We start from the raw sequence: 15039 nt of genomic DNA on the forward strand, positions 1-15039 counted from the left end.
ATGAGCCGCCTATGGCCCTTGGCCAAATGGCATTTATATCGAGTCTTATAGTGTCCACTGCATTTGTGGTCTTCCAACTACAGAATATTCAGAATTCTTGGATCTTTTCAAAACCTCCTACTCAGCTGAACAATGTTCAGTGGCGTTATTTTAAACTTGCCCATTTCACAAAAGGGGTTTGTTTTTGTTGCCATGCTGGTCATACTTGGCTTAACAACTGGAAGGATATAAGTAACGCTCGTAAAATTCTCAATAAACTTGGAAACTATACCTATTGTTCTGACTACTATTGGTTATGGGGAACCTTTAACACCTCTCTTTATGGCCATAATATTGCCCCTGAATCATATCCACAAGATTTTCCCTTGTTCAATGCCACTGATAGCTCTAATCCAGGCTCCATTTGTGCTGGATGGCAGCTGAAGGATCCTAATATGTGGTTCTTTTTTTATAAGTATGCCACAAATGTGCACCCTCAAAATTATCAGTGTGCTGCTATAGGTTATCCTTCTCTACCTGTTCAAGTTGCCCCTGCAGTTTCTTCCTCCGGGCATTGTCGAGATCTCATGGGTCCCATGTGTGAGGATAATGTTATCATTGACAAACAGCTTTCTGGAGGTTCCACCTTTGGCCGTGCTATTGCTGGTGCCATTACTGGCATTATCACCTTAGGTTCTTATCCTGGCATCATAGCACAAGAAAATCGCCATTCTATTCTAGGGCTCACTTGTCGCTTGGAGAAGACTATCAATGCCACTGCTGCCATTGTGCGTGATTTGCAGGCTGAAATTGAAGAAATCAACCAAGACATGATTCAACAGCGCTTTGCAATTGATTATTTGTTAGCACGTCAGGGGGGATTTTGTAAGCTTGTGGGTAATCGTGCTTGTGATGTCATTACTATTCTTTGAATAAAACCATTGAGGATGAATTAGTTAAATTCCAAACATATATTTTGGATAATATTCATACTCCCTCCCCTTTTGAATGGTTGACTAATTGGCTTCCTGATTGGACTTGGCTCCGTCAACTGTTTTTTATGGCCTCTTGGTCATTGGATTTTGTATTGCTTGTTGTTGTTTTGCTCAATGTATACCTTCTTTCATTGCCTTATTTCGCCCTACTCCAGTTTCTCTCCATCCCATTCAGCTTCAAAATCTTCAAAAGGCTCTGTTTCCTCAATTTAAAATAAAAAGAGAGGACATGTAGCATGTTTCCTGAGTCTATCTTGAAGTACACATTCTGCATGTCTCTGTTTTGGATGGCAAACTTCAGACAGGGACTGCAAAGGATGCGTACAGATCTTAAATTAGAAAGATAATGACGAAGTCATTTCACACCTTGGCAGCTCCCACTCCTAAACAAAGCCTCCAATGCCAAACAATATATCCTCCCCCCAAATGTCTGGGGATTTCTGGGTTATCTTTTGGTCATCTGGAGGTGAATTTATGACCTTAAACAGCATTCAAGGTTGACAATAGTGAGACCATTTTGAAATGGCTTTTGAAACTTTGGGGAAAGATGATAGTGATAGAACCAGGTGTTGTTTGATTTCTTAAATATTGTGTGTGTGCCAATGTGTGTACTGTATGTCTGGGCATTTTTTCTGCCTTGACAGGGTAGTTAAAAATGTTAAGATATTTAGGGCTAGATAAGTAGAAAGGCTACAGAAAATGTCAAATATAATTTGTGTAAGCAAGTTAAAGTGATGCATAAAAATGGTTCATCCTGAATTTATGAAAACATGGGTAGTCTAGACAAAATAGGAAGTGGTTTTGGGACTGTGATGTAATCATCACGATTTACCCTATGTAGAGAGTTACAACAGTTAGGACATACTTTTTACTTACTTTCTTTAAAAAATAGTTACAGTAATGCTGTGAATACATCTGTTATGTACTGGGCTCTTGTGAAACACCAGGTGGGTTGCTGGAGCAGCTAAGGCTCTCCAGCAACCCAGACTTTAAGTCTCCTGTGCTGCAATTGGCTATCTCCAGGTGGCAATGGTTGATTCAAACCTATTGGCTGCCACCTAGGGGCTAGACTATATATTGCAGCTAGTTGCAGACATTTCCCCAGTACAGTTCCAGCACGAAATAAACAATGAGTTATCCTGTACTCAGTTCCGTGTCTTCATTCCTGCACCAAAGAACCTGCTATTTAACAATGTCTGTGATAAGAAACCAGAAAAAGAACCAGTGGGAGAACCCTGAAAGCAGGCATCTGCATCCCTTTCAGTTCCTTTTCTTGGCAAGGTTTTTCAGGAGTGGTTTGCCCTCTTTCCTAGGGTCGAGAGAAGATGATTGGCCCAAAGTTACCAAGCAAAGGCAGGACCAGAACTGAAGGTCTCCCAGTTTCTAGCCTGGTGCCTTATTTACAACACCAATTAGCTTATGCATGCCTCCCCAAAAGTAAATCCTGTTATCCTATATTCTTAAGTAAAGATTGCATGTAGTCTGACTCTAAATTACCACCAACACTAATATCCTGAATGGTCTAAGGCACAGGGGTCAAACGCCGCATCTCATGATGTGTTGCGACCAGTGCTTTTTTTGTAAAAGAAAAAGGTGCCGGAACTCACACATGTTATACAACCCGCCTTGCCTACCCTACAAGGTTCCATCCAAAAAAGGTGCCGGAACTCCGTTCTGAGCGTTCAATGAGAAAAAAAAGCCCTGGTTGCGACAAACCATGACTTTTTTTTTTTGCATTGCTGGAGCTGGGGTGGGCGTGGCCTTTGCATGATGCAACCAGCCCATCAGTTTGACACACCTGGTCTAAGGTGATTCTCTCCAGAGAAATGTGAACTACAAAGCTCTTAATTCCCAGTCCAGGTTGCAAATAATGTAATAATGGCTCAGAATTTATGGTGAGTGACAGATTGGGGGAAATGACTTAATGGAACTAATGGAAACTGATCAAAGAGAGAAGCAACCTGGAATTAAGGAGAAACTTCCTAACCAGTGGAACAGCTTGCCTTCGGATGATGTGGGTGCTTCATCAGGGGAGGTTTTTTTTTTTTAAGAAAAGTCATCTATATGAAATGCTACGGGGTCTCCTGCTTGAGCAGGGGGTTGGACTAGAAGACCTCCCAGGTCCCTTTCAGCTCTATTCTGACTGATTTTTGATCCGATCGACTTGGGTAACTCGGTTAATTGTCCGTATCGTGGGCCGAAGCCGGCGCACAGAAGCGCCGTGGCAACCCAGAAGTCTGTCCTTCGAGCATACTTCTTTGCCAGTCTACCTAAGAATGAACTCAGCCGGGGCGACTCCCTTTACTCCAGGGGTCTTCAAACTTGGCCCTTTTATGACTTGTGGACTTCAACTCCCAGAATTCCTCAGCCAGGCACACTGGCTGAGGAATTCTGGGAGTTGCAGTCCACAAGCCATAAAAGGGCCAAGTTTGAAGACCCCCTGCTTTACTCCCTTCCTCCCAATCGCGCACGGCCGGAGATGCCACCCGAGGCCTCCTCTTTCGAGGAAAAGGAAGTGACTCCCCCACGGCCGCCTGGGTCCTCCACCTGCCTCACTCCCTCGACTGGCGCCCCGCCTTCTCTCCCTCCGCCCCTAGGGGACGAGACTCCACCCCTGGTTACTTTCCCAGGTGGAGGGAAAATAGGAAGGCGGGCTGCGCTCGACTCTTCCTGTTTGTTGAGTTGCCGCGGTCTGGCCGCGCTTTTTGCTGCGAGTGGGAGATAAGGAAAGGAAGGGAGAGGCTCGCCGGCATCTGGGGCGGACGATGGTTGCAACCTCGTGCGTCGCTCTTGGTGGCTCCTTCTTCTTCTTCTTCTCCTCGCTCGGTCGCTTCCTTATTTGACAGTTGATCGCGGCCGGATTGGCTTGATCCCGATCACGTTCACGCCCTCTCCGACCGGCGACACGCTTAGAGCCGGAGCTGCTGCGAGCTTGGGATCTGGAGACCGGGCAACCCGAGGGGTGGGTTGAAAAGAGAAGAGAGAGCGACCGAGCGAGCAACGAGTTTGCCTCGCGTCTCCGACCGCCGCCGTCTCAGCCTGAAGCGCGCCGGCAATTCGCTTCTCCCGGGAAAAGTGTCTGTAAGTGCGGGAGCTCCCTGCTCTGTGAGTGGGTGCCGCTCCGGTTTGGCTGCCTTCTTTCCTGCCTACGATGCTGGGTTGTTCGCATGCTTTCTCACGCTTAGCTTAGGGCAGGGGTCTTCAAACTTGGCCCTTTTGTGACTTGTGGACTTCAACTCCCAGAATTCCTCAGCCAGCCATGCTGGCTGAGGAATTCTGGGAGTTGAAGTCCACAAGTCACAAAAGGGCCAAGTCTGAAGACCCCTGGCTTAGGGGGTGGGGGGGGGAGACTCGCCCTACTTCGCCCACTGCCTTTGGTTTGTTCTTTCCCTTGACCCGCAAGCCTGTTATCCTGTTAAACTACAACGCCCCATCATCCTCATCCAGAGTGTGGGTCGACGCTGCTCGGCGCCCACCCCCTTCTCCCTCCCAAGCCTTCTGCCCATGTGTCTTAAGTTTCGCCGCCTTTCTGGGAGAACCCGCTATTGCGGGTAAAATTACAGTATTGCAACATAGATTTTTCTTTTTTTGCTGCTTTCCTGTTCCTTGTAAGTTCAGTTCTTTAGTTTTTCTATTCCCCGACCTAGTTTTCCATCCCAGTGATTCATCTGTGTAGATTTTGCCGACCGGCTTTTGTTTTTCCTTTTTTTCTAAGTTCTGATAACTGCAACTACTTCCAGTTGATGAAAAGAGTTTGTAATGAGCTGTAAATGCTACAGTATTTACTCATCGTTAAGTAAGGTTGATTTCAATGGAGTTTAATTCTGCCAGGGCAAAGGAATCCAGACCCTTGGGGTTAGTTCATTGTTTACAAATTTGACCCAAGAGCTCTTGGGATCCTTTATTGATGATTACCTGATCAGATATATATTTCCTCAATATTTCTCTCTAGTGAAGCTGCTGCCCATGAATTAAATATGCAGAACTATGAGTGTCTTCAGGATGATCCCCATCAAAATAAGCAGGGTGGTTGTGATATTAAAGACTAATTTGTGTCTGCATTTGGTAATCTTGGGTACCACAAATCATGCTGTTTTAAATACAATAGCCAAGGCTGTTAACTTTTGGAAATTGCTACAAGTGAAAGAAGATACTGTAATACAGTAAGTTTTCTGGCAGTATTTTTCAAAAGAACATGGAACAAGGTCTCCATCTTATAGAAGGGACAGTGATGTAATGTTTTATGGCTGCTATCCCATTGTTAAAGTGCCTATTATGTACTTCATATAGCTGTTATCTAACATTTTTGTGCTTCTAAATTTTATTTACATTATTGTTCTAACAGCCCTATTTCCCAAAGGGAAAGAATGCAAGGAAAAATAATTACTAGAACTTTAACTGTAATGAAGGACCTTAGCTCAGAGGAAAATTCAACCTTAAATATGGGGGATTCTAGAATAATTTATATACAACAAAATTCATGAACCATAATTGCTAAGCAAAAATATACAACCCACTTGATTCTTTGTCATTGCATGTTGTGTGAAAATACAGTGCTAATTTGTTACCCTTGGTATATAGTGTGTTATACAAACACAGCTTTAGGAAGGAAAATATGATGTATAGGCCCTGATAAGCAAAAGGTTATAAATTATACAATGTGAATTGAAACTGCTTAATTTTTCCTGCTTCAAACACTGAAACACAAAGCTATCTGATTAAATGATCAATGGTTTATTCAGGGCTGAGAACACTAAGAACTGATTCAAGAAGATCTATATCTAAAGTAAGTTTGTAATCTATTCATGATTTTAGTTAGCAGGATTCTTCTTGTTGAGGAAATGCTGGATCTCTAATTAGAGATGTGGTATTTGATGGCCAATTACAAATGTAGTTGGTACAAGTAAAGGGTGATTTTTTTCCCTCCTGATATCCATTTTGAGAATGTCTCCAACAGCACCTGCTCTACGTGTTAAGCTGCATTCTACTTTAGCATGATTTTGTGAACAGTGTCAATGTTTTCTGCTAATTTAAGGGACTGAGTTGAATTCAAGGAAATGAGGCATTATTATTGCACCCTAGAGGAGATTGAAATATAAAATATATAGCTAGAGAGCTGTAACAAGAAAGGACCATATTGCCAAAATGACAGAATTCCTGTCTTCCAGTAGAAACTCTTTGGTGTTGGAAAAATACCAACATGAACTAATAAGAGAGAATGTGGATTCAGGCACTTCAAAATTTGGGAGGAGAAAAGAGGGGGGAAAACCAGAGTGAACTAGTTCTGTGGGAGATCCATAGCCCAAAGGAAGATTTTTTTTTTTTTGGTAGCCTGTGAGCACCACTGGACACAAAAATTATGAACTTGCTTTATACAAATTTTACAAATTCATTCTGAACTTGCTTCTTTGGGTATGAAATGGAAAATATTTATGGGATGTGCATATAGATTTCCTTTTATGTCAGACCGCTTGAAATTCCAATGCACACTTCCATCAGTGAGAATTTAGCATTAGAATAGCACAGCTTTATAGTCATAATGAAGGAACTGTTGTTTGGTAGTCAAAGACAAAATTCTCTGGTTAGTATAAGCTGCCTTCCCCCTTTTTTCCTCTTTAGAGAGATAAATGGTAGACAGTTGCCTAACCATGGAGAAGGCTTATAGTGCTAAAAAATGAATTCCTGGAACAGAAGAAAAAGAAGAGAAAGCTGTTGTGCTAAAACAGGGACAGATTTTTTTCCTCACGCCATCACCCTGCTGAACATCTAATTCTTGCAGCTGACAAAATACAATGACTACTAAAGGGTTTTGTTTTTTGCCTAATGTGTATATTATACAAAATGTGTGGCTGTAGTATTATTCCTTTTTTATTTTTTTACTTCCTCCTTTGTTGGCTATACATTTTAATATTATTATATTTTGTTGTTTTGAAAGTACATTAAGTGCTTCTGTATCAGTGACAAATTCCTTGTGTGTCTAACCACACTTTGCCAAATAAGTGCACTGGGACCTTGCAGTTCAGCCCAGCCTCACTTCCCTGAGGGGGCCGCCCGGCTGGGGTTCCTCCTTCTCGAGGCTGCTGCTGGGCCCGGTGAGGCAATATGGGTTGAGGTGTGGCAAGGCCAGGTGGGGCAAAGCAAGCAAGGCCAACAAACTGCAGCTGCTGCCAGGCACTGCCAGGCCCTGTGCGCCCACCTCCTCCTATGCACGTGCCCAGGGGGAGTGCCCAGCCAGGCTGGGGTGGGCTGTGGCGGAGGCCAGCCCCTTGCTGTTTCCCCATGGGCCGGAACTAATCACATCGTGGCCCGGATGTGGCCCGTGGACTTGAGTTTGACATGCCTGACATAGATTATGGCAGTGGAAAGCCTCAAAATGGCTTGCTGGACAGTTTAATAGCTGATTCTAATAAGTTCTAAAAAATTCTAAATGATGGATATTGAAAGCATAATGTGGGATTAACATTCACCAACTCATGAAATTTAGAGAATATGAATTACTATTGTATCCCTGAATATGAGGAGAAGCTAAGGCTGGATTTGCTGGCCACGTTCCCACATGCCAGTGTAGGGGAATGATAAAAGAACCCCTTGTGTAAATCTTGACTACTCAGCAAGAATATGGCACTGATTTAAACTCAGCCCAGGGTTTCTTTTAATGAACTTTATATAAATTGGTGCAAATATCATGATGTTTGCGTCAATTTGCACACTGAGATCATTAAATAAATGATGTAACTTGCTAGGGGTGCTGTAAAATTACATTAGTTTAACTGCCTCATTCAGACTACTGACTCATCCATTACTTTAGGGCACAATTAGGATGGAAATTGGGTCTGTTAAATCTGAAGTTTGCAGCATGGGGTTCCACTAAACTGAGGCTTTACTGTATTACAGATGTTGTACATTTCCCATCTCAGGATCAGGAAACTGCCTTTTGGGATTTATTGTTATGGGAATATAGGATTGCAAAAAGAGAGAGAGAGTGAATTGTGGGCTGGTATGTAATCTGATCCTCAGGCTGCCCAGTCCTGCTTTAAATCTAGAAGTTAGAAATTGTGATTTTTAGTAATAGGTGAGAAGAAAGATATAGGACAGTCCAGATGATACATTCTCATAGTCTTTACTGAAAAAAATAACAGGGATATACATGTGATATTCAACTACACAAAATATCTTAGTTTTGTAAAATGTGGGCAGCATACAAATGGAGGCAGAGTTAAACAGTATTTTATCCAGAAAAGATTCAGGAAGGAATAACCTGAAACAGATATGTGATTTAGAGGCTATTTTAGGGCACAATTTGGATGGAAATTGGATCTGTTGAGTCTAGCTGTTCGGGGAATGTTTTGAACTTCAAGGTAAGTCTTGAAGATCTTTAGCGTCAGAGCCATACGGTTATGGTAGCAACTGAATGAAGGATGAACACATTTTAACTCTGGTATGGTCTCTTATTGTTGCCTTTTTAACTCTGGTATCATCTGCTATTGTTGCTCTTCTGAAAAAACAGTTTTGCCTTGGTGTGGGAAAACCTGCTGGCTTTAGAATAATTGTGAAGACCAATCAAGTGAAAGTAATTTGCTTTGCAACGAGTTTTATGTATATTTTGGCTAAGAAAAAATTTATTACAGGTAGTCCTCGACCTATGACCACAATTAGCCCAAGACGTATGTTGCTAAGTGAGAAATTTGTTAAGTGAGTTTTGCCCCATTTTACGACTGTTCTTGCCACATTTGTTAAGTGAATCACTGCAGTTGTTAAATTAGTAACACCGTTAAGTGAATCTGACTTCCCCATTGAGTTTGCTTGGCAGAAGGTCACAAAGGGTGATCACATGACCCTGGGACACGGTCATAAATACGAATCAGTTGTCAAGCATCTGAATGTAAATCACATGACCATGGGATGCTGCAATGGTCATAAGTGTGAAAAATGGTCGTAAGTCACTTTTTTTCAGTGCTGTTGTAACTTTGGACAATCAGTAAATGAACTGTTGTAAGCTGAAGACTACCTGTACAGGTATACCTCTATGGCTGTCAAATCTGGGATACTAGAATCCATACAATTGTGAAGATATCTCTATTTTTTCTAATTCTCTGTTGTCATGTAGTAGCTGTTAGGATGGGGTGGGGTGGAGTGGAACGGAACAGAGTAGTATCTTTATTGTCACTTTAAATCTACACTAATCAGCATATATTAAAATGAAATTTCATTGCATGCAGCTAAAAAGCTTTATTGTGACTTTAAATGTACACTAATCAGCATGCAACAGATCTTTCATTAAAGCTTTCCCCCCACCACACACACACACACAGAGAGAGAGAGAGAGAGAGAGAGAGAGAGAGAGAGAGAGAGAGAGACTCTGAAGAAAGAAAAGAGAAGGCAATTTGGTCATTCCTTCTTTTTCCTCCAACATCACATGTAATGGTGTTTTGAAGGGTCTATCCAAGTTAGCTCTCTAGTGATGTAGGGAGCCACGGGGCAAGACTGCTTTCCAAGGTTTTCCTTCTTCCAGTGCTGTTTGGGAGGCACTCAGTGTGGCATGCCAGAGAATTATCACTAGCTATAAAAATCCTTGGCAGCAGATATCGGCAACATAGGTCAATGGAACTTGTTTTTTTTTTGCTATTTTTTCTCTCTCTCTGTGTGTGTATGGCAGCTGAAGAATTTATTTTAAAGCTAAAGCAGTTGCAGAATATCATCAGAGAAATTGCTCCAGCTCTGCTTCTAATGAGCAAATGTTTTCCACCTTTCATGTGCAAAGATTTCCTGTTTCTTTCTCTTTTCCCTCCCTAGGAAGGAAATATCTTGCTTTGGGTTATTATAATCAACACAACTGGCCCTTCAAGTAGAACTATTGACCATTGATCAAATTAGTTTGTTGTAAAGTGGAAAGAGTGTCAAAGAGATGGTGTAAAAAAAAATGAGGTGGGTTTTCTCTAAAATATTTGTGTCAGCTCCTCTCAGACTTTTTTTTTAAAGAGTTTTACTATTGTGATGTTAAAAGTGTTGTAGACAGTATCTTATGGGAAACAAAGGCCATATCCTTTGCCATACTTTCCTCCTATTGCAAAGTTGAGACAGGAAGCGTTATCTTCAATTTTGCTAACCCTCACAGCATTCCCATATCTGTAGTTTGTGTTGCTTTAATGTTCAAAATACTAAGGCACAGCTTCCAGTTAATGGCAATTTCCAATCCCGTGAACTTCAAATCCCAGAATTCCACAGCGAGCATGACCATTGATGAAAATTCTGGGAGTTGGATGTCCACAAATTGGGAAACCCTGTAAGGTGTTGGATTATTGATGGAACCTGAAATTCTCATTCCACCCAGGTTCATCTACCCTGTGACAAGCCTCCTCCAGTTGGTCTGCATAATGCAATGGTTAGTCTTTGCTTAGCCTTGTGGTTTTATTTCATTACTTGTAGCAGGTTGATATATGCGTATTTTGGATGCTATTTATTGATTGAGCAGCAGAGATGCAGTCATTTCTGAACAGCTGAAATGTACAAAAATATACTTTCTGTAGGATTTGGTGGGGGATAAGAATCATCTTGGGGAGATCTTAGTGGCAGGCTGATGATGGGGTACAGGAGCTGGCATGAGGACACATCAGTCCTTTGTAATAGGCTGATCAAGAAACAGATTCCACAAAGATCATAGAACTATATTTTTGCAGGTTATAATAACAGAATCTTGAAAGCCTGACAGAAATTTTCTGTTCTTGTGTCTTATACCAGGGGGTCTTCAATCCCCAGGCTGCAGCCCACTACTGGGCCATGTCCTGTTCAAAACTGGGCTGCATGGGCAGCACTCATGCATGTGCACAGCTTGACTCATGCGAGTGGCGGGTTGGTGCGCAATGTGCACATGCAGCTCAACTCGCAAGAGCAATGGGCTGGCACGCATGCACGGGCAGGCAGCTCAATTTGTTTATGTGGGCCAGCTCCCCTCTCCCCCACTCACTCATCAGGCCACCAAACTGTAAATGTTGGGGCTGTCTTGTACTAAAGAGAATCAAGGAATGGCACTTTGTGTTTCTTCCAGATATTTTCCTCTCTTTCATGGCTAAGCTTTCTTCAAAGCTATTTCTGTGCTCTTCTACATTCTATTCTCCTCTGTAAAAAAAAAATAGCAGAGTCTTTAGTCTGAGGCAAGTTAACAGTGTGTATATATATGGCTATAGAAATGTCAGGGATAGAACAGCAAGGCTTGTTTCATTCCAACCATATTCTTGGTAGTTGATTTATGTTGGGAAGTGGATAGGGAAAGTCTGACTGTTGTTTTCCTGAATCTCACTGCAGCTTTCAGAGCTATTAGTTTTAGTAACTTTCCAGGAGATTTTTTTCAGGGTTTGAGGCATACTGTCATTTTACATTGGCTTCAGGCCTACTTGGAAGAGTCCTAAACACCCATTACATAGTTTCTTAGCATTTGAAATCCTCTACCTTACCTATATTTTGAGTGTCTACATGGAACCATTGGGTGAAATAATCAGACATTAATAATCAAGATATGGATAAAGTATTATCAATATGGGGGTAGCTTATAGCTTTCTTCTCTAATCTTACAACGGTAGTAGAAACTCTGAATAGGGATTTGGAAAGCAGCTTGGGGAGAGGGGGGAAGAGAAACAAGCTGGAATTTAATTTGGAGGATAGAAGAGTTGATGGAAGAAATCTGCTGATCTGGATGGAAATGTTCAGATTTCTCTGGATTTAGTGGCACTCCCTTTTCAAGAGCATGATACACAGTTTGAAAGAACTCATGAGCTCTGTGCTTTTCATAAAAGCCATGTGGCCAACATGCCATTTAACAACTTAATCTGATCTCTTAGTTTTAAGCCTTATGTAGAGAAATCTTGACGCTGTACCTGTACCATATGTCATAACTAAATAATTGTCTATTAGAATAAATACGATTGTCCAGAACTATATTTAGAGCAGAATTTACAACCAAAACACTTGTTGGACACAGGGATTTGTTTATGTATTCTGGACCAAATATGTTCTAATTTAAGGGGCTGGTATTATATTCCAAACTCTTAGGTGTTTTTGTGCTGTTTATCTCAAGGATAGTCTAATCTACAAGAGTCTGCCTGGGCTTTAGGATCAATATCTGAGTGCTGTTGCATTTGTATACCTTATCTAGTTTCCCAATAATTAGGAACATTCTGAAGACTTGCTTATTTCTGGATACATTTGATTCGGTTTCCTGCAGAGAAAGGCTAATATATTATTTATAATAGAAGGTGCATTTCAGCAAATAGTATAAATCAGTCAATCTTGATTATACTTTAGTATATAACCTTCACTCTAATCAGCACAACAACTGAGTTCTTGCTTCTAGAATGGTCTCTGGGAAGTGGCAGAGCAAATGCTTTGCATGAAATAAAAATAAAATTCAAGGTCCCTGGTATCTGTTAAGTAGAGACAACAAAGCTACTGTCTGAAACATGGAGATCTGCAGTCAGTCAATACGGAAGAAGCAGTTCAGATCTGGTTAGATCAATCATAGGGGTGGGTGGGATTTTTTGGCATCCAGATGACATCATTTCCATTTGCCCACTATGCTGTATCTTTTTTTTCCTTACCAAGAAAAAAAAATCCGTAAGGAATGGAAACTGGATTCACTGACCAGTGATCAGAAGCCCTCCATTTGAAAACACTGTTTCACTTATTCTTATTTGCTTATCACTGTTCCATAAGTTGATTCCTATTTTCTTATCCTTTTGCTAATTTTTAATAAATTAAGTTCTATGTTGTTCATTCTGGGATGACAGAGAACAATTTATGACCATTTTCTTTGTGACATCCCTTCAAGCACAGGTAGTCCTTGACTTACAAGCAATTGTTTATCATGCTGCTGAAAAAAGACACAACTGGTGCTCAGCCTTACAACCATTGCAGAATCCCCATGGGCACTGGACAGTGGCGTAGCGTGGGGGGTGCAGGGGGTGCCGGCCGCACCGGGCGCAACATCTGGGGGGGGCGCGCTCGCACTTGCAGCTCTCTGCCCCTGCCTGGCTCACTCACTCTCACTGCAGTGCTGGCTGTGCGAATCCGATCCAAGCTGCCGGGTCGCCGCCCACTGTGGAGGGGGGGTGCCAGGCGTGCGGTGCGGTGCTTGCCTTGCCCCGGGTGCTGACAACCCATGCTACGCCACTGGCACTGGATCAAAAATCCCAGCTGGCTTACGACAAGCAAAGTCAATCGAGGAAACGGGATTTGCTTAATAACATGGTTCATTTAATAGCCATGGTGATTCACTGAACATTCTTAGCCAAACAGATTGTACAATGGGGTGCAATTCTCTTAAGAACCATCTCACTTAGTGACAAAAAGTTCCATTCCCAACTGTGATTGTAAAGTGAGGACTCCCTGTATTTGAATGCTGACGTCACCTAATATGCTAAATGAGTGAATAAAGTTAAGCACTGGTGTGCAGGCAACAAAAGTCATTATGTCTCTGTCCTCACCAAGTCAGTGGAATTCTACCTGGTGGAACTGTCTTAGGTGACCCATAGCCTTTAGGGAAGGATCAGGTGAAAGAGCTTCCTTCAGTCTGCCTTGATAGGCGTGCAAAGTATTTTGCGGATATGAGGATTCACGTTTGTTCAGATCTGGAGTCTGTATTATCAGAATAGAGACAGATCATCTTCCAAAGTCATCTTTCTAGAGTCCTTTAGCCTATCCTAACATGATGTGTGAACTAAGCTGAAGAGTGTCGTTATACTCTCCTTGCTCCTCTCATCAATGTCTCTGAAAATCAGACAAACTCAGTTCATTCAATTATTCTTTACAGGATTTCCAATAAAGCAGAAAATAATAGTTAACGTAAAGAAGACTTAATTGATTATACTTAAGGAATGAAGGCTTTATTTTAATATCTCACTATCAGTCCAAGACGCAAACTTAATTTTTGTTCTGCAATTGTTGTTGTTTTTTTAAAAAGGGATTTAAATGAAGGTCATCTGAGGATTGTATCAGACAATGAAGCCTGGCCGCTTTACAATTTAGAAATTGACCTCCTAACAATGTCCTATTTTCTGTGTTGAAATGGGCAAAATTTTCTTCCTATCATCAGAAAGAAACCCTTACGTATATTTCATTTAAGAGGTGAAGTATCTTTAATCAGGATGAATGTGTCTAAGAAATGTTTACTGTAGCGCAGGGGTGTCAAACTCAATTTCATTGAGGGCCGCATCAGCATTGCAGTTGCCCTCAGGGGGCCAGGTGGGTATGGCCAGGGTGGGCGTGGCCTACTGGGTGGGTGTGGCTAGAGTGCTTATGGCCTACTGGGTGGGCATGGCCAGCTCTACATAGTTGGCATCAAGGGTGCCTATGGGGGCTTGGGCAGGAGTGCGACAGATCTGAGGGTCTCTGGCAGGAGGGTTTCTGGGCCAGGGCCAAGGCAGTGGGGGCCGTTCCTTCACTGTTTACAGGATGGCTTCGCGGGCCACATGAAACCACTTCGCGGGCCGAATCCGGCCCCCGGGCCTTGTGTTTGACATGCCTGCTGTAGCAGAATAGGATGAGTTTAAAGAGTTTTTCCAAACCTGAGAGCCTGCTAAATGTGTGGACGTTTATCTTCTAGAATTTCCCAGCCATCTTGGCCATGTTTGAGACTTCTGGAGATTAAAAATCCACCGACCTGTAGGGGACAAACACTGAAGAAGAGCAGTGGTGGGATTCAAATAATTTAACAACTGGTTCTCTTGGGGGGAAGAGACAGAGGGAGAGGTGGGGGAGGGGCATTGCCATTTGGCAGATGGGGGAGGGGGAGCTGCCGCGTGCACTTCCCAACCGCTTACCGTGCCGAAGGCCCCCCCTACCCCGCAGCCAGGCCTACCACACCCTGACATTTGTTGCGCCTCACCTGTTTAGTAGTGACTTCTCCCACTTTCTCCTTCTTCCGCCTCGTTTGAACAGCTCTTTGCTCCCATTGCTGTGTTTTCAGTCTCGGAGTTTTGTCTGGAGCCTGTGCAGGGGGTCTTTGGAAAGGAAGCCCCACAGCAATCGGGTGGAGTGGGAACCATTCTCTTCACTTTTGGACCAGCTCCGAAAT

The 15039-nt window shown here is 42.5% G+C and overlaps 1 protein-coding gene across 1 annotated transcript in view; it reads left to right on the forward strand.

Moving 5' to 3' along the window:
• Nucleotides 1–3699: 3699 nt before the first annotated feature.
• The window catches only part of RHBDF2 (rhomboid 5 homolog 2), an 86397-nt gene continuing 75057 nt past the window's right edge, over nucleotides 3700–15039 (forward strand). The window contains exon 1 of the mRNA XM_083354983.1: nucleotides 3700–4055. The gene's annotated coding sequence lies outside the window, so the exon portion shown is untranslated. The remainder of the gene's footprint in view (nucleotides 4056–15039) is intronic.

The sequence above is a fragment of the Vipera ursinii genome (assembly GCF_947247035.1).
Source record: "Vipera ursinii genome assembly, chromosome: 2".
In the NCBI taxonomy this organism is placed as follows: domain Eukaryota; kingdom Metazoa; phylum Chordata; class Lepidosauria; order Squamata; family Viperidae; genus Vipera; species Vipera ursinii.